Source organism: Salvelinus fontinalis, chromosome 18 (assembly GCF_029448725.1).
Source record: "Salvelinus fontinalis isolate EN_2023a chromosome 18, ASM2944872v1, whole genome shotgun sequence".
NCBI classification, from domain to species: domain Eukaryota; kingdom Metazoa; phylum Chordata; class Actinopteri; order Salmoniformes; family Salmonidae; genus Salvelinus; species Salvelinus fontinalis.
The window spans coordinates 25156979-25179291 of record NC_074682.1 but is presented as its reverse complement, the minus strand read 5'-3'; positions in this window follow the sequence as shown (position 1 = coordinate 25179291).

Genomic DNA, 22313 nt, shown 5'->3' with positions numbered 1-22313 from the left:
AGTGTGTGGGTAAAGTCCAGTGAGTGTGTGGGTAGAGTCCAGTGAGTGTGTGGGTAGAGTCCAGTGAGTGTGTGAGTAAAGTCCAATGAGTGTGTAGGTAGAGTCCATTGAGTGTGTAGGTAGAGTCCAGTGAGTGTGTGGGTAGAGTCCAGTGAGTGTGTGGGTAAAGTCCAGTGAGTGTGTGGGTAAAGTCCAGTGAGTGTGTGGGTAGAGTCCAGTGAGTGTGTGGGTAGAGTCCAGTGAGTGTGTGAGTAAAGTCCAATGAGTGTGTAGGTAGAGTCCATTGAGTGTGTAGGTAGAGTCCAGTGAGTGTGTGGGTAGAGTCCAGTGAGTGTGTAGGTAGAGTCCAGTGATTGTGTGGGTAAAGTCCAGTGAGTGTGTGGGTAGACTACAGTGAGTGTGTGGGTAGAGTCCAGTGAGTGTGTGGGTAGAGTCCAGTGAGTGTGTAGGTAGAGTCCAGTGATTGTGTGGGTAAAGTCCAGTGAGTGTGTGGGTAGAGTCCAGTGAGTGTGTGGGTAGAGTCCAGTGAGTGTGTGAGTAAATTCCAATGAGTGTGTGGGTAGAGTCCTGTGAGTGTGTGGGTAGAGTCCAGTGAGTGTGTGGGTAGAGTCCGGTGAGTGTGTGGGTAGAGTCCAGTGAGTGTGTGAGTAGAGTCCAGTGAGTGTGTGGGTAGAGTCCGGTGAGTGTGTGGGTAGAGTCCAGTGAGTGTGTGAGTAGAGTCCAGTGAGTGTGTGGGTAAAGTCCAATGAGTGTGTAGGTAGAGTCCAGTGAGTGTGTGAGTAGAGTCCAGTGAGTGTGTAGGTAGAGTCCAGTGAGTGTGTGGGTAGAGTCCAGTGAGTGTGTTGGTAGAGTCCAGTGAGTGTGTGGGTAAAGTCCAGTGAGTGTGTGGGTAGAGTCCAGTGAGTGTGTGGGTAGAGTCCAGTGAGTGTGTGAGTAAAGTCCAATGAGTGTGTAGGTAGAGTCCAATGAGTGTGTATGTAGAGTCCAGTGAGTGTGTGGGTAGAGTCCATTGAGTGTGTAGGTAGAGTCCAGTGATTGTGTGAGTAGAGTCCAGTGAGTGTGTGGGTAAAGTCCAGTGAGTGTGTGGGTAGAGTCCAGTGAGTGTGTGGGTAGAGTCCAGTGAGTGTTTGGGTAAAGTCCAGTGAGTGTGTGGGTAGAGTCCAGTGAGTGTGTGGGTAGAGTCCAGTGAGTGTGTGAGTAAAGTCCAATGAGTGTGTAGGTAGAGTCCATTGAGTGTGTAGGTAGAGTCCAGTGAGTGTGTGGGTAGAGTCCAGTGAGTGTGTAGGTAGAGTCCAGTGATTGTGTGGGTAAAGTCCAGTGCGTGTGTGGGTAGAGTCCAGTGAGTGTGTGGGTAGAGTCCAGTGAGTGTGTGGGTAGAATCCAGTGAGTGTGTGGGTAGTGTCCAGTGAGTGTGTGGGTAAAGTCCAGTGAGTGTGTAGGTAGAGTCCAGTGAGTATGTGGGTAAAGTCCAGTGAGTGTGTGGGTAAAGTCCAGTGAGTGTGTAGGTAGAGTCCATTGAGTGTGTAGGTAGATTCCAGTGAGTGTGTGAGTAGAGTCCAGTGAGTGTGTGGGTAGAGTCCATTGAGAATGTGAGTAGAGTCCAGTGAGTGTGTAGGTAGAGTCCAGTGAGTGTGTGGGTAGAGTCCAGTGAGTGTGTGAGTAAAGTCCAAAGAGTGTGTAGGTAGAGTTCAGTGAATGTGTGAGTAGAGTCCAGTGAGTGTGTGGGTAGAGTCCAGTGAGTGTGTAGGTAGAGTCCAGTGAGTGTGTAGGTAGAGTCCAGTGAGTGTGTGGGTAAAGTCCAGTGAGTGTGTGGGTAGTGTCCAGTGAGTGTGTGGGTAGAATCCAGTGAGTGTGTGAGTAAAGTCCAATGAGTGTGTAGGTAGAGTCCAGTGAATGTGTGAGTAGAGTCCAGTGAGTGTGTGGGTAGAATCCAGTGAGTGTGTAGGTAGAGTCCAGTGAGTGTGTAGGTAGAGTCCAGTGAGTGTGTGGGTAACGTCCAGTGAGTGTGTGGGTAAAGTCCAGTGAGTGTGTGGGTAAAGTCCAGTGAGTGTGTGGGTAAAGTCCAGTGAGTGTGTAGGTAGAGTCCAGTGAGAATGTGAGTAGAGTCCAGTGAGTTTGTGGGTAGAGTCCATTGAGTGTGTGGGTAGAGTCCAGTGAGTGTGTGGGTAGAGTCCAGTGAGTGTGTGGGTAAAGTCCAGTGAGTGTGTGGGTAGAGTCCAGTGAGTGTGTGGGTAGAGTCCAGTGAGTGTGTGAGTAAAGTCCAATGAGTGTGTAGGTAGAGTCCATTGAGTGTGTAGGTAGAGTCCAGTGAGTGTGTGGGTAGAGTCCAGTGAGTGTGTAGGTAGAGTCCAGTGATTGTGTGGGTGAAGTCCAGTGAGTGTGTGGGTAGAGTCCAGTGAGTGTGTGGGTCGAGTCCAGTGAGTGTGTGGGTAGAGTCCAGTGAGTGTGTGGGTAGTGTCCAGTGAGTGTGTGGGTAAAGTCCAGTGAGTGTGTGGGTAAAGTCCAGTGAGTGTGTAGGTAGAGTCCATTGAGTGTGTAGGTAGAGTCCAGTGAGTGTGTGAGTAGAGTCCAGTGAGTGTGTGGGTAGAGTCCAGTGAGTGTGTGGGTAGAGTCCAGTGAGTGTGTTGGTAGAGTCCAGTGAGTGCGTGAGTAGAGTCCAGTGAGTGTGTAGGTAGAGTTCAGTGAGTGTGTGAGTAGAGTCCAGTGAGTGTGTGGGTAGAGTCCAGTGTGTGTGTGGGTAGAGTCCAGTGAGTGTGTAGGTAGAGTCCAGTGAGTGTGTAGGTAGAGTCCAGTGAGTGTGTGGTTAGAGTCCAGTGAGTGTGTGAGTAAATTCCAATGAGTGTGTGGGTAGAGTCCTGTGAGTGTGTGAGTAAATTCCAATGAGTGTGTGGGTAGAGTCCTGTGAGTGTGTGGGTAGAGTCCAGTGAGTGTGTGGGTAGAGTCCGGTGAGTGTGTGGGTAGAGTCCAGTGAGTGTGTGAGTAGAGTCCAGTGAGTGTGTGGGTAGAGTCCGGTGAGTGTGTGGGTAGAGTCCAGTGAGTGTGTGAGTAGAGTCCAGTGAGTGTGTGGGTAAAGTCCAATGAGTGTGTAGGTAGAGTCCAGTGAGTGTGTGAGTAGAGTCCAGTGAGTGTGTAGGTAGAGTCCAGTGAGTGTGTGGGTAGAGTCCAGTGAGTGTGTTGGTAGAGTCCAGTGAGTGTGTGGGTAAAGTCCAGTGAGTGTGTGGGTAGAGTCCAGTGAGTGTGTGGGTAGAGTCCAGTGAGTGTGTGAGTAAAGTCCAATGAGTGTGTAGGTAGAGTCCAATGAGTGTGTATGTAGAGTCCAGTGAGTGTGTGGGTAGAGTCCATTGAGTGTGTAGGTAGAGTCCAGTGATTGTGTGAGTAGAGTCCAGTGAGTGTGTGGGTAGAGTCCAGTGAGTGTGTGGGTAGAGTCCAGTGAGTGTGTGGGTAGAGTCCAGTGAGTGTGTGGGTAAAGTCCAGTGAGTGTGTGGGTAGAGTCCAGTGAGTGTGTGGGTAGAGTCCAGTGAGTGTGTGAGTAAAGTCCAATGAGTGTGTAGGTAGAGTCCATTGAGTGTGTAGGTAGAGTCCAGTGAGTGTGTGGGTAGAGTCCAGTGAGTGTGTAGGTAGAGTCCAGTGATTGTGTGGGTAAAGTCCAGTGCGTGTGTGGGTAGAGTCCAGTGAGTGTGTGGGTAGAGTCCAGTGAGTGTGTGGGTAGAATCCAGTGAGTGTGTGGGTAGTGTCCAGTGAGTGTGTGGGTAAAGTCCAGTGAGTGTGTAGGTAGAGTCCAGTGAGTATGTGGGTAAAGTCCAGTGAGTGTGTGGGTAAAGTCCAGTGAGTGTGTAGGTAGAGTCCATTGAGTGTGTAGGTAGATTCCAGTGAGTGTGTGAGTAGAGTCCAGTGAGTGTGTGGGTAGAGTCCATTGAGAATGTGAGTAGAGTCCAGTGAGTGTGTAGGTAGAGTCCAGTGAGTGTGTGGGTAGAGTCCAGTGAGTGTGTGAGTAAAGTCCAAAGAGTGTGTAGGTAGAGTTCAGTGAATGTGTGAGTAGAGTCCAGTGAGTGTGTGGGTAGAGTCCAGTGAGTGTGTAGGTAGAGTCCAGTGAGTGTGTAGGTAGAGTCCAGTGAGTGTGTGGGTAAAGTCCAGTGAGTGTGTGGGTAGTGTCCAGTGAGTGTGTGGGTAGAATCCAGTGAGTGTGTGAGTAAAGTCCAATGAGTGTGTAGGTAGAGTCCAGTGAATGTGTGAGTAGAGTCCAGTGAGTGTGTGGGTAGAATCCAGTGAGTGTGTAGGTAGAGTCCAGTGAGTGTGTAGGTAGAGTCCAGTGAGTGTGTGGGTAAAGTCCAGTGAGTGTGTGGGTAAAGTCCAGTGAGTGTGTGGGTAAAGTCCAGTGAGTGTGTGGGTAAAGTCCAGTGAGTGTGTAGGTAGAGTCCAGTGAGAATGTGAGTAGAGTCCAGTGAGTTTGTGGGTAGAGTCCATTGAGTGTGTGGGTAGAGTCCAGTGAGTGTGTGGGTAGAGTCCAGTGAGTGTGTGGGTAAAGTCCAGTGAGTGTGTGGGTAGAGTCCAGTGAGTGTGTGGGTAGAGTCCAGTGAGTGTGTGAGTAAAGTCCAATGAGTGTGTAGGTAGAGTCCATTGAGTGTGTAGGTAGAGTCCAGTGAGTGTGTGGGTAGAGTCCAGTGAGTGTGTAGGTAGAGTCCAGTGATTGTGTGGGTGAAGTCCAGTGAGTGTGTGGGTAGAGTCCAGTGAGTGTGTGGGTCGAGTCCAGTGAGTGTGTGGGTAGAGTCCAGTGAGTGTGTGGGTAGTGTCCAGTGAGTGTGTGGGTAAAGTCCAGTGAGTGTGTGGGTAAAGTCCAGTGAGTGTGTAGGTAGAGTCCATTGAGTGTGTAGGTAGAGTCCAGTGAGTGTGTGAGTAGAGTCCAGTGAGTGTGTGGGTAGAGTCCAGTGAGTGTGTGGGTAGAGTCCAGTGAGTGTGTTGGTAGAGTCCAGTGAGTGCGTGAGTAGAGTCCAGTGAGTGTGTAGGTAGAGTTCAGTGAGTGTGTGAGTAGAGTCCAGTGAGTGTGTGGGTAGAGTCCAGTGTGTGTGTGGGTAGAGTCCAGTGAGTGTGTAGGTAGAGTCCAGTGAGTGTGTAGGTAGAGTCCAGTGAGTGTGTGGTTAGAGTCCAGTGAGTGTGTGAGTAAATTCCAATGAGTGTGTGGGTAGAGTCCTGTGAGTGTGTGGGTAGAGTCCAGTGAGTGTGTGGGTAGAGTCCGGTGAGTGTGTGGGTAGAGTCCAGTGAGTGTGTGAGTAGAGTCCAGTGAGTGTGTGAGTAAAGTCCAATGAGTGTGTAGGTAGAGTTCAGTGAGTTTGTGAGTAGAGTCCAGTGAGTGTGTAGGTAGAGTCCAGTGAGTGTGTGGGTAGAGTCCATTGAGTGTGTAGGTAGATTCCAGTGAGTGTGTGAGTAGAGTCCAGTGAGTGTGTGAGTAAAGTCCAATGAGTGTGTAGGTAGAGTTCAGTGAATGTGTGAGTAGAGTCCAGTGAGTGTGTGGGTAGAGTCCAGTGAGTGTGTAGGTAGAGTCCAGTGAGTGTGTAGGTAGAGTCCAGTGAGTGTGTGGGTAAAGTCCAGTGAGTGTGTGGGTAGTGTCCAGTGAGTGTGTGGGTAGAATCCAGTGAGTGTGTGAGTAAAGTCCAATGAGTGTGTAGGTAGAGTCCAGTGAATGTGTGAGTAGAGTCCAGTGAGTGTGTGGGTAGAATCCAGTGAGTGTGTAGGTAGAGTCCAGTGAGTGTGTAGGTAGAGTCCAGTGAGTGTGTGGGTAAAGTCCAGTGAGTGTGTGGGTAGAGTCCAGTGAGTGTGTGGGTAAAGTCCAGCGAGTGTGTGGGTAAAGTCCAGTGAGTGTGTAGGTAGAGTCCAGTGAGAATGTGAGTAGAGTCCAGTGAGTGTGTGGGTAGAGTCCAGTGAGTGTGTTGGTAGAGTCCAGTGAGTGTGTGGGTAGAGTCCAGTGAGTGTGTGGGTAAAGTCCAGTGAGTGTGTGGGTAGAGTCCAGTGAGTGTGTGGGTAGAGTCCAGTGAGTGTGTGAGTAAAGTCCAATGAGTGTGTAGGTAGAGTCCATTGAGTGTGTATGTAGAGTCCAGTGAGTGTGTGGGTAGAGTCCAGTGAGTGTGTAGGTAGAGTCCAGTGATTGGGTGGGTAAAGTCCAGTGAGTGTGTGGGTAGAGTCCAGTGAGTGTGTGGGTAGAGTCCAGTGAGTGTGTGGGTAGAGTCCAGTGAGTGTGTGGGTAGACTACAGTGAGTGTGTGGGTAGAGTCCAGTGAGTGTGTTGGTAGAGTCCAGTGAGTGTGTGGGTAGAGTCCAGTGAGCGTGTGGGTAAAGTCCAGTGAGTGTGTGGGTAAAATCCAGTGAGTGTGTAGGTAGAGTCCAGTGAGAATGTGAGTAGAGTCCAGTGAGTGTGGGTAGAGTCCAGTGAGTGTGTGGGTAGAGTCCAGTGAGTGTGTTGGTAGAGTCCAGTGAGTGTGTGGGTAAAGTCCAGTGAGTGTGTGGGTAGAGTCCAGTGAGTGTGTGGGTAGAGTCCAGTGAGTGTGTGAGTAAAGTCCAATGAGTGTGTAGGTAGAGTCCATTGAGTGTGTAGGTAGAGTCCAGTGAGTGTGTGGGTAGAGTCCAGTGAGTGTGTAGGTAGAGTCCAGTGATTGTGTGGGTAAAGTCCAGTGAGTGTGTGGGTAGAGTCCAGTGAGTGTGTGGGTAGAGTCCAGTGAGTGTGTGGGTAGAGTCCAGTGAGTGTGTGGGTAAAGTCCAGTGAGTGTGTGGGTAGAGTCCAGTGAGTGTGTGGGTAGAGTCCAGTGAGTGTGTGAGTAAAGTCCAATGAGTGTGTAGGTAGAGTCCATTGAGTGTGTAGGTAGAGTCCAGTGAGTGTGTGGGTAGAGTCCAGTGAGTGTGTAGGTAGAGTCCAGTGATTGTGTGGGTAAAGTCCAGTGCGTGTGTGGGTAGAGTCCAGTGAGTGTGTGGGTAGAGTCCAGTGAGTGTGTGGGTAGAATCCAGTGAGTGTGTGGGTAGTGTCCAGTGAGTGTGTGGGTAAAGTCCAGTGAGTGTGTAGGTAGAGTCCAGTGAGTATGTGGGTAAAGTCCAGTGAGTGTGTGGGTAAAGTCCAGTGAGTGTGTAGGTAGAGTCCATTGAGTGTGTAGGTAGATTCCAGTGAGTGTGTGAGTAGAGTCCAGTGAGTGTGTGGGTAGAGTCCATTGAGTATGTGAGTAGAGTCCAGTGAGTGTGTAGGTAGAGTCCAGTGAGTGTGTGGGTAGAGTCCAGTGAGTGTGTGAGTAAAGTCCAATGAGTGTGTAGGTAGAGTTCAGTGAATGTGTGAGTAGAGTCCAGTGAGTGTGTGGGTAGAGTCCAGTGAGTGTGTAGGTAGAGTCCAGTGAGTGTGTAGGTAGAGTCCAGTGAGTGTGTGGGTAAAGTCCAGTGAGTGTGTGGGTAGTGTCCAGTGAGTGTGTGGGTAGAATCCAGTGAGTGTGTGAGTAAAGTCCAATGAGTGTGTAGGTAGAGTCCAGTGAATGTGTGAGTAGAGTCCAGTGAGTGTGTGGGTAGAATCCAGTGAGTGTGTAGGTAGAGTCCAGTGAGTGTGTAGGTAGAGTCCAGTGAGTGTGTGGGTAAAGTCCAGTGAGTGTGTGGGTAGAGTCCAGTGAGTGTGTGGGTAAAGTCCAGTGAGTGTGTGGGTAAAGTCCAGTGAGTGTGTAGGTAGAGTCCAGTGAGAATGTGAGTAGAGTCCAGTGAGTTTGTGGGTAGAGTCCAGTGAGTGTGTGGGTAGAGTCCAGTGAGTGTGTGGGTAGAGTCCAGTGAGTGTGTGGGTAAAGTCCAGTGAGTGTGTGGGTAGAGTCCAGTGAGTGTGTGGGTAGAGTCCAGTGAGTGTGTGAGTAAAGTCCAATGAGTGTGTAGGTAGAGTCCATTGAGTGTGTAGGTAGAGTCCAGTGAGTGTGTGGGTAGAGTCCAGTGAGTGTGTAGGTAGAGTCCAGTGATTGTGTGGGTGAAGTCCAGTGAGTGTGTGGGAGAGTCCAGTGAGTGTGTGGGTCGAGTCCAGTGAGTGTGTGGGTAGAGTCCAGTGAGTGTGTGGGTAGTGTCCAGTGAGTGTGTGGGTAAAGTCCAGTGAGTGTGTAGGTAGAGTCCAGTGAGTATGTGGGTAAAGTCCAGTGAGTGTGTGGGTAAAGTCCAGTGAGTGTGTAGGTAGAGTCCAGTGAGTGTGTAGGTAGAGTCCAGTGAGTGTGTGAGTAGAGTCCAGTGAGTGTGTGGGTAGAGTCCAGTGAGTGTGTGGGTAGAGTCCAGTGAGTGTGTTGGTAGAGTCCAGTGAGTGCGTGAGTAGAGTCCAGTGAGTGTGTAGGTAGAGTTCAGTGAGTGTGTGAGTAGAGTCCAGTGAGTGTGTGGGTAGAGTCCAGTGTGTGTGTGGGTAGAGTCCAGTGAGTGTGTAGGTAGAGTCCAGTGAGTGTGTGGTTAGAGTCCAGTGAGTGTGTGAGTAAATTCCAATGAGTGTGTGGGTAGAGTCCTGTGAGTGTGTGGGTAGAGTCCAGTGAGTGTGTGGGTAGAGTCCGGTGAGTGTGTGGGTAGAGTCCAGTGAGTGTGTGAGTAGAGTCCAGTGAGTGTGTGAGTAAAGTCCAATGAGTGTGTAGGTAGAGTTCAGTGAGTGTGTGAGTAGAGTCCAGTGAGTGTGTAGGTAGAGTCCAGTGAGTGTGTGGGTAGAGTCCATTGAGTGTGTAGGTAGATTCCAGTGAGTGTGTGAGTAGAGTCCAGTGAGTGTGTGAGTAAAGTCCAATGAGTGTGTAGGTAGAGTTCAGTGAATGTGTGAGTAGAGTCCAGTGAGTGTGTGGGTAGAGTCCAGTGAGTGTGTAGGTAGAGTCCAGTGAGTGTGTAGGTAGAGTCCAGTGAGTGTGTGGGTAAAGTCCAGTGAGTGTGTGGGTAGTGTCCAGTGAGTGTGTGGGTAGAATCCAGTGAGTGTGTGAGTAAAGTCCAATGAGTGTGTAGGTAGAGTCCAGTGAATGTGTGAGTAGAGTCCAGTGAGTGTGTGGGTAGAATCCAGTGAGTGTGTAGGTAGAGTCCAGTGAGTGTGTAGGTAGAGTCCAGTGAGTGTGTGGGTAAAGTCCAGGGAGTGTGTGGGTAGAGTCCAGTGAGTGTGTGGGTAAAGTCCAGTGAGTGTGTGGGTAAAGTCCAGTGAGTGTGTAGGTAGAGTCCAGTGAGAATGTGAGTAGAGTCCAGTGAGTGTGTGGGTAGAGTCCAGTGAGTGTGTTGGTAGAGTCCAGTGAGTGTGTGGGTAGAGTCCAGTGAGTGTCTGGGTAAAGTCCAGTGAGTGTGTGGGTAGAGTCCAGTGAGTGTGTGGGTAGAGTCCAGTGAGTGTGTGAGTAAAGTCCAATGAGTGTGTAGGTAGAGTCCATTGAGTGTGTATGTAGAGTCCAGTGAGTGTGTGGGTAGAGTCCAGTGAGTGTGTAGGTAGAGTCCAGTGTTTGGTAGGGTAAAGTCCAGTGAGTGTGTGGGTAGAGTCCAGTGAGTGTGTGGGTAGAGTCCAGTGAGTGTGTGGGTAGAGTCCAGTGAGTGTGTGAGTAAATTCCAATTAGTGTGTGGGTAGAGTCCTGTGAGTGTGTGGGTAGAGTCCAGTGAGTGTGTGGGTAGAGTCCGGTGAGTGTGTGGGTAGAGTCCAGTGAGTGTGTGGGTAGAGTCCAGTGAGTGTGTGAGTAAAGTCCAATGAGTGTGTAGGTAGAGTTCAGTGAGTGTGTGAGTAGAGTCCAGTGAGTGTGTAGGTAGAGTCCAGTGAGTGTGTGGGTAGAGTCCAGTGAGTGTGTGGGTAGAGTCCAGTCAGTGTGTGGGTAAAGTCCAGTGAGTGTGTGGGTAGAGTCCAGTGAGTGTGTGGGTAGAGTCCAGTGAGTGTGTGAGTATTGTCCAATGAGTGTGTAGGTATAGTCCATTGAGTGTGTAGGTAGAGTCCAGTGAGTGTGTGGGTAGAGTCCAGTGAGTGTGTAGGTAGAGTCCAGTGATTGTGTGGGTAAAGTCCAGTGAGTGTGTGGGTAGACTCCAGTGAGTGTGTGGGTAGAGTCCAGTGAGTGTGTTGGTAGAGTTCAGTGAGTGTGTGAGTAGAGTCCAGTGAGTGTGTGGGTAGAGTCCAGTGTGTGTGTGGGTAGAGTCCAGTGAGTGTGTAGGTAGAGTCCAGTGAGTGTGTGGTTAGAGTCCAGTGAGTGTGTGAGTAAATTCCAATGAGTGTGTGGGTAGAGTCCTGTGAGTGTGTGGGTAGAGTCCGGTGAGTGTGTGGGTAGAGTCCAGTGAGTGTGTGAGTAGAGTCCAGTGAGTGTGTGAGTAAAGTCCAATGAGTGTGTAGGTAGAGTTCAGTGAGTGTGTGAGTAGAGTCCAGTGAGTGTGTAGGTAGAGTCCAGTGAGTGTGTGGGTAGAGTCCATTGAGTGTGTAGGTAGATTCCAGTGAGTGTGTGAGTAGAGTCCAGTGAGTGTGTGAGTAAAGTCCAATGAGTGTGTAGGTAGAGTTCAGTGAATGTGTGAGTAGAGTCCAGTGAGTGTGTGGGTAGAGTCCAGTGAGTGTGTAGGTAGAGTCCAGTGAGTGTGTAGGTAGAGTCCAGTGAGTGTGTGGGTAAAGTCCAGTGAGTGTGTGGGTAGTGTCCAGTGAGTGTGTGGGTAGAATCCAGTGAGTGTGTGAGTAAAGTCCAATGAGTGTGTAGGTAGAGTCCAGTGAATGTGTGAGTAGAGTCCAGTGAGTGTGTGGGTAGAATCCAGTGAGTGTGTAGGTAGAGTCCAGTGAGTGTGTAGGTAGAGTCCAGTGAGTGTGTGGGTAAAGTCCAGGGAGTGTGTGGGTAGAGTCCAGTGAGTGTGTGGGTAAAGTCCAGTGAGTGTGTGGGTAAAGTCCAGTGAGTGTGTAGGTAGAGTCCAGTGAGAATGTGAGTAGAGTCCAGTGAGTGTGTGGGTAGAGTCCAGTGAGTGTGTTGGTAGAGTCCAGTGAGTGTGTGGGTAGAGTCCAGTGAGTGTCTGGGTAAAGTCCAGTGAGTGTGTGGGTAGAGTCCAGTGAGTGTGTGGGTAGAGTCCAGTGAGTGTGTGAGTAAAGTCCAATGAGTGTGTAGGTAGAGTCCATTGAGTGTGTATGTAGAGTCCAGTGAGTGTGTGGGTAGAGTCCAGTGAGTGTGTAGGTAGAGTCCAGTGTTTGGTAGGGTAAAGTCCAGTGAGTGTGTGGGTAGAGTCCAGTGAGTGTGTGGGTAGAGTCCAGTGAGTGTGTGGGTAGAGTCCAGTGAGTGTGTGAGTAAATTCCAATTAGTGTGTGGGTAGAGTCCTGTGAGTGTGTGGGTAGAGTCCAGTGAGTGTGTGGGTAGAGTCCGGTGAGTGTGTGGGTAGAGTCCAGTGAGTGTGTGGGTAGAGTCCAGTGAGTGTGTGAGTAAAGTCCAATGAGTGTGTAGGTAGAGTTCAGTGAGTGTGTGAGTAGAGTCCAGTGAGTGTGTAGGTAGAGTCCAGTGAGTGTGTGGGTAGAGTCCAGTGAGTGTGTGGGTAGAGTCCAGTCAGTGTGTGGGTAAAGTCCAGTGAGTGTGTGGGTAGAGTCCAGTGAGTGTGTGGGTAGAGTCCAGTGAGTGTGTGAGTAAAGTCCAATGAGTGTGTAGGTATAGTCCATTGAGTGTGTAGGTAGAGTCCAGTGAGTGTGTGGGTAGAGTCCAGTGAGTGTGTAGGTAGAGTCCAGTGATTGTGTGGGTAAAGTCCAGTGAGTGTGTGGGTAGACTCCAGTGAGTGTGTGGGTAGAGTCCAGTGAGTGTGTTGGTAGAGTCCAGTGAGTGTGTGGGTAGAGTCCACTGAGTGTGTGTGTAAAGTCAGTGAGTGTGTGGGTAAAGTCCAGTGAGTGTGTAGGTAGAGTCCAGTGAGAATGTGAGTAGAGTCCAGTGAGTGTGTGGGTAGAGTCCAGTGAGTGTGTGGGTAGAGTCCAGTGAGTGTGTGGGTAGAGTCCAGTGAGTGTGTGGGTAGAGTCCAGTGAGTGTGTGGGTAAAGTCCAGTGAGTGTGTGGGTAAAGTCCAGTGAGTGTGTAGGTAGAGTCCATTGAGTGTGTAGGTAGATTCCAGTGAGTGTGTGAGTAGAGTCCAGTGAGTGTGTAGGTAGAGTCCAGTGAGTGTGTGGGTAGAGTCCAGTGAGTGTGTGGGTAGAGTCCAGTGAGTGTGTGGGTAGAGTCCAGTGAGTGTGTGAGTAAAGTCCAATGAGTGTGTAGGTAGAGTTCAGTGAATGTGTGAGTAGAGTCCAGTGAGTGTGTGGGTAGAGTCCAGTGAGTGTGTAGGTAGAGTCCAGTGAGTGTGTAGGTAGAGTCCAGTGAGTGTGTGGGTAAAGTCCAGTGAGTGTGTGGGTAGTGGCCAGTGAGTGTGTGGGTAGAATCCAGTGAGTGTGTGAGTAAAGTCCAATGAGTGTGTAGGTAGAGTCCAGTGAATGTGTGAGTAGAGTCCAGTGAGTGTGTGGGTAGAATCCAGTGAGTGTGTAGGTAGAGTCCAGTGAGTGTGTAGGTAGAGTCCAGTGAGTGTGTGGGTAAAGTCCAGTGAGTGTGTGGGTAGAGTCCAGTGAGTGTGTGGGTAAAGTCCAGTGAGTGTGTGGGTAAAGTCCAGTGAGTGTGTAGGTAGAGTCCATTGAGTGTGTAGGTAGAGTCCAGTGAGTGTGTGAGTAGAGTCCATTGAGTATGTGAGTAGAGTCCAGTGAGTGTGTAGGTAGAGTCCAGTGAGTGTGTGGGTAGAGTCCAGTGAGTGAATGGGTAGAGTCCAGTGAGTGTGTGGGTAGAGTCCAGTGAGTGTGTGAGTAAAGTCCAATGAGTGTGTAGGTAGAGTTCAGTGAATGTGTGAGTAGAGTCCAGTGAGTGTGTGGGTAGAGTCCAGTGAGTGTGTGGGTAGAGTCCAGTGAGTGTGTGGGTAGAGTCCTGTGAGTGTGTGAGTAAAGTCCAATGAGTGTGTAGGTAGAGTTCAGTGAATGTGTGAGTAGAGTCCAGTGAGTGTGTGGGTAGAGTCCAGTGAGTGTGCAGGTAGAGTCCAGTGAGTGTGTAGGTAGAGTCCAGTGAGTGTGTGGGTAAAGTCCAGTGAGTGTGTGGGTAGTGTCCAGTGAGTGTGTGGGTAGAATCCAGTGAGTGTGTGAGTAAAGTCCAATGAGTGTGTAGGTAGAGTCCAGTGAGTGTGTGGGTAAAGTCCAGTGAGTGTGTGGGTAGAGTCCAGTGAGTGTGTGGGTAAAGTCCAGTGAGTGTGTGGGTAAAGTCCAGTGAGTGTGTAGGTAGAGTCCAGTGAGTGTGTGGCTAAAGTCCAGTGAGTGTGTGGGTAGAGTCCAGTGAGTGTGTGGGTAAAGTCCAGTGAGTGTGTGGGTAAAGTCCAGTGAGTGTGTAGGTAGAGTCCAGTGAGAATGTGAGTAGAGTCCAGTGAGTGTGTGGGTTGAGTCCAGTGAGTGTGTGGGTAGAGTCCAGTGAGTGTGTGGGTAGAGTCCAGTGAGTGTGTGGGTAGAGTCCAGTGAGTGTGTGGGTAGAGTCCAGTGAGTGTGTGGGTAGAGTCCAGTGAGTGTGTGAGTAAAGTCCATTGAGTGTGTAGGTAGAGTCCATTGAGTGTGTAGGTATAGTCCAGTGAGTGTGTGGGTAGAGTCCAGTGAGTGTGTAGGTAGAGTCCAGTGATTGTGTGGGTAAAGTCCAGTGAGTGTGTGGGTAGAGTCCAGTGAGTGTGTGGGTAGAGTCCAGTGAGTGTGTGGGTAGAGTCCAGTGAGTGTGTGGGTAGTGTCCAGTGAGTGTGTAGGTAGAGTCCAGTGAGTGTGTGGGTAGAGTCCATTGAGTATGTGAGTAGAGTCCAGTGAGTGTGTAGGTAGAGTCCAGTGAGTGTGTGGGTAGAGTCCAGTGAGTGTGTGGGTAGAGTCCAGTGAGTGTGTGGGTAGAGTCCAGTGAGTGTGTGAGTAAAGTACAATGAGTGTGTAGGTAGAGTTCAGTGAATGTGTGAGTAGAGTCCAGTGAGTGTGTGGGTAGAGTCCAGTGAGTGTGTAGGTAGAGTCCAGTGAGTGTGTAGGTAGAGTCCAGTGAGTGTGTGGGTAAAGTCCAGTGAGTGTGTGGGTAGTGTCCAGTGAGTGTGTGGGTAGAATCCAGTGAGTGTGTGAGTAAAGTCCAATGAGTGTGTAGGTAGAGTCCAGTGAATGTGTGAGTAGAGTCCAGTGAGTGTGTGGGTAGAATCCAGTGAGTGTGTAGGTAGAGTCCAGTGAGGGTGTAGGTAGAGTCCAGTGAGTGTGTGGGTAAAGTCCAGTGAGTGTGTGGGTAGAGTCCAGTGTGTGTGTGGGTAAAGTCCAGTGAGTGTGTAGGTAGAGTCGAGTGATTGTGTGGGTAAAGTCCAGTGAGTGTGTGGGTAGAGTCCAGTGAGTGTGTGGGTAGAGTCCAGTGAGTGTGTGGGTAGAGTCCAGTGAGTGTGTGGGTAGTGTCCAGTGAGTGTGTGGGTAAAGTCCAGTGAGTGTGTAGGTAGAGTCCAGTGAGTATGTCGGTAAAGTCCAGTGAGTGTGTGGGTAAAGTCCAGTGAGTGTGTAGGTAGAGTCCATTGAGTGTGTAGGTAGAGTCCAGTGAGTGTGTGAGTAGAGTCCAGTGAGTGTGTGGGTAGAGTCCATTGAGTATGTGAGTAGAGTCCAGTGAGTGTGTAGGTAGAGTCCAGTGAGTGTGTGGGTAGAGTCCAGTGAGTGTGTGGGTAGAGTCCAGTGAGTGTGTGGGTAGAGTCCAGTGAGTGTGTGAGTAAAGTCCAATGAGTGTGTAGGTAGAGTTCAGTGAATGTGTGAGTAGAGTCCAGTGAGTGTGTGGGTAGAGTCCAGTGAGTGTGTAGGTAGAGTCCAGTGAGTGTGTAGGTAGAGTCCAGTGAGTGTGTGGGTAAAGTCCAGTGAGTGTGTGGGTAGTGTCCAGTGAGTGTGTGGGTAGAATCCAGTGAGTGTGTGAGTAAAGTCCAGTGAGTGTGTGGGTAAAGTCCAGTGAGTGTGTAGGTAGAGTCCAGTGAGTATGTCGGTAAAGTCCAGTGAGTGTGTGGGTAAAGTCCAGTGAGTGTGTAGGTAGAGTCCATTGAGTGTGTAGGTAGAGTCCAGTGAGTGTGTGAGTAGAGTCCAGTGAGTGTGTGGGTAGAGTCCATTGAGTATGTGAGTAGAGTCCAGTGAGTGTGTAGGTAGAGTCCAGTGAGTGTGTGGGTAGAGTCCAGTGAGTGTGTGGGTAGAGTCCAGTGAGTGTGTGGGTAGAGTCCAGTGAGTGTGTGAGTAAAGTCCAATGAGTGTGTAGGTAGAGTTCAGTGAATGTGTGAGTAGAGTCCAGTGAGTGTGTGGGTAGAGTCCAGTGAGTGTGTGGGTAGAGTCCAGTGAGTGTGTGGGTAGAGTCCTGTGAGTGTGTGAGTAAAGTCCAATGAGTGTGTAGGTAGAGTTCAGTGAATGTGTGAGTAGAGTCCAGTGAGTGTGTGGGTAGAGTCCAGTGAGTGTGTAGGTAGAGTCCAGTGAGTGTGTAGGTAGAGTCCAGTGAGTGTGTGGGTAAAGTCCAGTGAGTGTGTGGGTAGTGTCCAGTGAGTGTGTGGGTAGAATCCAGTGAGTGTGTGAATAAAGTCCAATGAGTGTGTAGGTAGAGTCCAGTGAGTGTGTGGGTAAAGTCCAGTGAGTGTGTGGGTAGAGTCCAGTGAGTGTGTGGGTAAAGTCCAGTGAGTGTGTGGGTAAAGTCCAGTGAGTGTGTAGGTAGAGTCCAGTGAGTGTGTGGGTAAAGTCCAGTGAGTGTGTAGGTAGAGTCCACTGAGTGTGTAGGTATAGTCCAGTGAGTGTGTGAGTAGAGTCCAGTGAGTGTGTGGGTAGAGTCCATTGAGTGTGTGAGTAGAGTCCAGTGAGTGTGTAGGTAGAGTCCAGTGAGTGTGTGCGTAAAGTCCAGTGAGTGTGTGGGTAGAGTCCAGTGAGTGTGTGGGTCGAGTCCAGTGAGTGTGTGGGTAGAGTCCGGGTGAGTGTGTGGGTAGAGTCCAGTGAGTGTGTGGGTAGAGTCCAGTGAGTGTGTGGGTGAAGTCCAGTGAGTGTGTGGGTAGAGTCCAGTGAGTGTGTGGGTAGAGTCCAGTGAGTGTGTGGGTAGAGTCCAGTGAGTGTGTGAGTAAAGTCCAATTAGTGTGTAGGTAGAGTCCAATGAGTGTGTGAGTAGAGTCCAGTGAGTGTGTGGGTAGAGTCCAGTGAGTGTGTAGGTAGAGTCCAGTGAGTGTGTAGGTAGAGTCCAGTGAGTGTGTGGGTAGAGTCCAGTGAGTGTGTGGGTAGAGTCCAGTGAGTGTGTAGGTAGAGTCCAGTGAGTGTGTAGGTAGAGTCCAGTGAGTGTGTGAGTAGAGTCCAGTGAGTGTGTGGGTAGAGTCCAGTGAGTGTGTAGGTAGAGTCCAGTGAGTGTGTAGGTAGAGTCCAGTGAGTGTGTGGGTAAAGTCCAGTGAGTGTGTAGGTAGAGTCCAGTGAGTGTGTAGGTAGAGTCCAGTGAGTGTGTGGGTAGAGTCCAGTGAGTGTGTGGGTAAAGTCCAGTGATTGTTTGGGTAGAGTCCAGTGAGTGTGTAGGTAGAGTCCAGTGAGTATGTGGGTAAAGTCCAGTGAGTGTGTGGGTAAAGTCCAGTGAGTGTGTAGGTAGAGTCCATTGAGTGTGTAGGTAGAGTCCAGTGAGTGTGTGAGTAGAGTCCAGTGAGTGTGTGGGTAGAGTCCAGTGAGTGTGTGGGTAGAGTCCAGTGAGTGTGTGAGTAAAGTCCAATGAGTGTGTAGGTAGAGTTCAGTGAATGTGTGAGTAGAGTCCAGTGAGTAAGTGGGTAGAGTCCAGTGAGTGTGTAGGTAGAGTCCAGTGAGTGTGTAGGTAGAGTCCAGTGAGTGTGTGGGTAAAGTCCAGTGAGTGTGTGGGTAGAATCCAGTGAGTGTGTAGGTAGAGTCCATTGAGTGTGTAGGTAGAGTCCAGTGAGTGTGTGGGTAAAGTCCAGTGAGTGTGTGGGTAGAGTCCGGTGAGTGTGTGGGTAAAGTCCAGTGAGTGTGTGAGTAAAGTCCAGTGAGTGTGTAGGTAGAGTCCAGTGAGTGTGTGGGTAAAGTCCAGTGAGAGTGTGAGTAGAGTCCAGTGAGTGTGTAGGTAGAGTCCAGTGAGTGTGTGCGTAAAGTCCAGTCTGTGTGTGGGTAGAGTCCAGTGAGTGTGTGGGTAGAGTCCAGTGAGTGTGTGGGTAGAGTCCAGTGAGTGTGTGGGTAGAGTCCAGTGAGTGTGTGGGTAGAGTCCAGTGAGTGTGTGGGTAGAGTCCAGTGAGTGTGTGGGTAGAGTCCAGTGAGTGTGTGGGTAGAGTCCAGTGAGTGTGTAGGTAGAGTCCAGTGAGTGTGTGGGTAGAGTCCAGTGAGTGTGTGAGTAGAGTCCAGTGAGTGTGTGGGTAGAGTCCAGTGAGTGTGTAGGTAGAGTCCAGTGAGTGTGTAGGTAGAGTCCAGTGAGTGTGTGGGTAAAGTCCAGTGAGTGTGTAGGTAGAGTCCAGTGAGTGTGTAGGTAGAGTCCAGTGAGTGTGTGGGTAGAGTCCAGTGAGTGTGTGGGTAAAGTCCAGTGATTGTTTGGGTAGAGTCCAGTGAGTGTGTAGGTAGAGTCCAGTGAGTATGTGGGTAAAGTCCAGTGAGTGTGTGGGTAAAGTCCAGTGAGTGTGTAGGTAGAGTCCATTGAGTGTGTAGGTAGAGTCCAGTGAGTGTGTGAGTAGAGTCCAGTGAGTGTGTGGGTAGAGTCCAGTGAGTGTGTGGGTAGAGTCCAGTGAGTGTGTGAGTAAAGTCCAATGAGTGTGTAGGTAGAGTTCAGTGAATGTGTGAGTAGAGTCCAGTGAGTAAGTGGGTAGAGTCCAGTGAGTGTGTAGGTAGAGTCCAGTGAGTGTGTAGGTAGAGTCCAGTGAGTGTGTGGGTAAAGTCCAGTGAGTGTGTGGGTAGAGTCCAGTGAGTGTGTGGGTAGAATCCATTGAGTGTGTGAGTAAAGTCCAATGAGTGTGTAGGTAGAGTCCAGTGAATGTGTGAGTAGAGTCCAGTGAGTGTGTGGGTAGAATCCAGTGAGTGTGTAGGTAGAGTCCATTGAGTGTGTAGGTAGAGTCCAGTGAGTGTGTGGGTAAAGTCCAGTGAGTGTGTGGGTAGAGTCCAGTGAGTGTGTGGGTAAAGTCCAGTGAGAGTGTAGGTAGAGTCCATTGAGTGTGTAGGTATAGTCCAGTGAGTGTGTAGGTAGAGTCCAGTGAGTGTGTGCGTAAAGTCCAGTCTGTGTGTGGGTAGAGTCCAGTGAGTGTGTGGGTCGAGTCCAGTGAGTGTGTGGGTAGAGTCCAGTGAGTGTGTGGGTAGAGTCCAGTGAGTGTGTGGGTAGAGTCCAGTGAGTGTGTGGGTGAAGTCCAGTGAGTGTGTGGGTGAAGTCCAGTGAGTGTGTGGGTAGAGTCCAGTGAGTGTGTGGGTAGAGTACAGTGAGTGTGTGGGTAGAGTCCAGTGAGTGTGTGAGTAGAGTCCAGTGAGTGTGTGGGTAGAATCCAGTGAGTGTGTAGGTAGAGTCCAGTGGGTGTGTAGTTAGAGTCCAGTGAGTGTGTGGGTAAAGTCCAGTGAGTGTGTGGGTAAAGTCCAGTGAGTGTGTGGGTAGAATCCAGTGAGTGTGTGGGTAAAGTCCAGTGAGTGTGTAGGTAGAGTCCATTGAGTGTGTAGGTATAGTCCAGTGAGTGTGTGAGTAGAGTCCAGTGAGTGTGTGGGTAGAGTCCATTGAGTGTGTGAGTAGAGTCCAGTGAGTGTGTAGGTAGAGTCCAGTGAGTGTGTGCGTAAAGTCCAGTGAGTGTGTGGGTAGAGTCCCGTGAGTGTGTGGGTCGAGTCCAGTGAGTGTGTGGGTCGAGTCCAGTGAGTGTGTAGGTAGAGTCCATTGAGTGTGTAGGTAGAGTCCAGTGAGTGTGTGAGTAGAGTCCAGTGAGTGTGTGGGTAGAGTCCATTGAGTATGTGAGTAGAGTCCAGTGAGTGTGTAGGTAGAGTCCAGTGAGTGTGTGGGTAGAGTCCAGTGAGTGTGTGGGTAGAGTCCAGTGAGTGTGTGGGTAGAGTCCAGTGAGTGTGTGAGTAAAGTACAATGAGTGTGTAGGTAGAGTTCAGTGAATGTGTGAGTAGAGTCCAGTGAGTGTGTGGGTAGAGTCCAGTGAGTGTGTAGGTAGAGTCCAGTGAGTGTGTAGGTAGAGTCCAGTGAGTGTGTGGGTAAAGTCCAGTGAGTGTGTGGGTAGTGTCCAGTGAGTGTGTGGGTAGAATCCAGTGAGTGTGTGAGTAAAGTCCAATGAGTGTGTAGGTAGAGTCCAGTGAATGTGTGAGTAGAGTCCAGTGAGTGTGTGGGTAGAATCCAGTGAGTGTGTAGGTAGAGTCCAGTGAGGGTGTAGGTAGAGTCCAGTGAGTGTGTGGGTAAAGTCCAGTGAGTGTGTGGGTAGAGTCCAGTGTGTGTGTGGGTAAAGTCCAGTGAGTGTGTAGGTAGAGTCCATTGAGTGTGTAGGTAGAGTCCAGTGAGTGTGTGAGTAGAGTCCAGTGAGTGTGTAGGTAGAGTCCAGTGATTGTGTGGGTAAAGTCCAGTGAGTGTGTGGGTAGAGTCCAGTGAGTGTGTGGGTAGAGTCCAGTGAGTGTGTGGGTAGAGTCCAGTGAGTGTGTGGGTAGTGTCCAGTGAGTGTGTGGGTAAAGTCCAGTGAGTGTGTAGGTAGAGTCCAGTGAGTATGTCGGTAAAGTCCAGTGAGTGTGTGGGTAAAGTCCAGTGAGTGTGTAGGTAGAGTCCATTGAGTGTGTAGGTAGAGTCCAGTGAGTGTGTGAGTAGAGTCCAGTGAGTGTGTGGGTAGAGTCCAGTGAGTGTGTAGGTAGAGTCCAGTGAGTGTGTAGGTAGAGTCCAGTGAGTGTGTGGGTAAAGTCCAGTGAGTGTGTGGGTAGTGGCCAGTGAGTGTGTGGGTAGAATCCAGTGAGTGTGTGAGTAAAGTCCAATGAGTGTGTAGGTAGAGTCCAGTGAATGTGTGAGTAGAGTCCAGTGAGTGTGTGGGTAGAATCCAGTGAGTGTGTAGGTAGAGTCCAGTGAGTGTGTAGGTAGAGTCCAGTGAGTGTGTGGGTAAAGTCCAGTGAGTGTGTGGGTAGAGTCCAGTGAGTGTGTGGGTAAAGTCCAGTGAGTGTGTGGGTAAAGTCCAGTGAGTGTGTAGGTAGAGTCCATTGAGTGTGTAGGTAGAGTCCAGTGAGTGTGTGAGTAGAGTCCATTGAGTATGTGAGTAGAGTCCAGTGAGTGTGTAGGTAGAGTCCAGTGAGTGTGTGGGTAGAGTCCAGTGAGTGAATGGGTAGAGTCCAGTGAGTGTGTGGGTAGAGTCCAGTGAGTGTGTGAGTAAAGTCCAATGAGTGTGTAGGTAGAGTTCAGTGAATGTGTGAGTAGAGTCCAGTGAGTGTGTGGGTAGAGTCCAGTGAGTGTGTGGGTAGAGTCCAGTGAGTGTGTGGGTAGAGTCCTGTGAGTGTGTGAGTAAAGTCCAATGAGTGTGTAGGTAGAGTTCAGTGAATGTGTGAGTAGAGTCCAGTGAGTGTGTGGGTAGAGTCCAGTGAGTGTGTAGGTAGAGTCCAGTGAGTGTGTAGGTAGAGTCCAGTGAGTGTGTGGGTAAAGTCCAGTGAGTGTGTGGGTAGTGTCCAGTGAGTGTGTGGGTAGAATCCAGTGAGTGTGTGAGTAAAGTCCAATGAGTGTGTAGGTAGAATCCAGTGAGTGTGTGAGTAAAGTCCAATGAGTGTGTAGGTAGAGTCCAGTGAATGTGTGAGTAGAGTCCAGTGAGTGTGTGGGTAGAATCCAGTGAGTGTGTAGGTAGAGTCCAGTGAGGGTGTAGGTAGAGTTCAGTGAGTGTGTGGGTAAAGTCCAGTGAGTGTGTGGGTAGAGTCCAGTGTGTGTGTGGGTAAAGTCCAGTGAGTGTGTAGGTAGAGTGCATTGAGTGTGTAGGTAGAGTCCAGTGAGTGTGTGAGTAGAGTCCAGTGAGTGTGTAGGTAGAGTCCAGTGATTGTGTGGGTAAAGTCCAGTGAGTGTGTGGGTAGAGTCCAGTGAGTGTGTGGGTAGAGTCCAGTGAGTGTGTGGGTAGAGTCCAGTGAGTGTGTGGGTAGTGTCCAGTGAGTGTGTGGGTAAAGTCCAGTGAGTGTGTAGGTAGAGTCCAGTGAGTATGTCGGTAAAGTCCAGTGAGTGTGTGGGTAAAGTCCAGTGAGTGTGTAGGTAGAGTCCATTGAGTGTGTAGGTAGAGTCCAGTGAGTGTGTGAGTAGAGTCCAGTGAGTGTGTGGGTAGAGTCCATTGATTGTGTGAGTAGAGTCCAGTGAGTGTGTAGGTAGAGTCCAGTGAGTGTGTGGGTAGAGTCCAGTGAGTGTGTGGGTAGAGGCCAGTGAGTGTGTGGGTAGAGTCCAGTGAGTGTGTGAGTAAAGTCCAATGAGTGTGTAGGTAGAGTTCAGTGAATGTGTGAGTAGAGTCCAGTGAGTGTGTGGGTAGAGTCCAGTGAGTGTGTAGGTAGAGTCCAGTGAGTGTGTAGGTAGAGTCCAGTGAGTGTTTGGGTAAAGTCCAGTGAGTGTGTGGGTAGTGGCCAGTGAGTGTGTGGGTAGAATCCAGTGAGTGTGTGAGTAAAGTCCAATGAGTGTGTAGGTAGAGTCAAGTGAATGTGTGAGTAGAGTCCAGTGAGTGTGTGGGTAGAATCCAGTGAGTGTGTAGGTAGAGTCCAGTGAGTGTGTAGGTAGAGTCCAGTGAGTGTGTGGGTAAAGTCCAGTGAGTGTGTGGGTAGAGTCCAGTGAGTGTGTGGGTAAAGTCCAGTGAGTGTGTGGGTAAAGTCCAGTGAGTGTGTAGGTAGAGTCCATTGAGTGTGTAGGTAGAGTCCAGTGAGTGTGTGAGTAGAGTCCATTGAGTATGTGAGTAGAGTCCAGTGAGTGTGTAGGTAGAGTCCAGTGAGTGTGTGGGTAGAGTCCAGTGAGTGAATGGGTAGAGTCCAGTGAGTGTGTGGGTAGAGTCCAGTGAGTGTGTGAGTAAAGTCCAATGAGTGTGTAGGTAGAGTTCAGTGAATGTGTGAGTAGAGTCCAGTGAGTGTGTGGGTAGAGTCCAGTGAGTGTGTGGGTAGAGTCCAGTGAGTGTGTGGGTAGAGTCCTGTGAGTGTGTGAGTAAAGTCCAATGAGTGTGTAGGTAGAGTTCAGTGAATGTGTGAGTAGAGTCCAGTGAGTGTGTGGGTAGAGTCCAGTGAGTGTGTAGGTAGAGTCCAGTGAGTGTGTAGGTAGAGTCCAGTGAGTGTGTGGGTAAAGTCCAGTGAGTGTGTGGGTAGTGTCCAGTGAGTGTGTGGGTAGAATCCAGTGAGTGTGTGAGTAAAGTCCAATGAGTGTGTAGGTAGAGTCCAGTGAGTGTGTGGGTAAAGTCCAGTGAGTGTGTG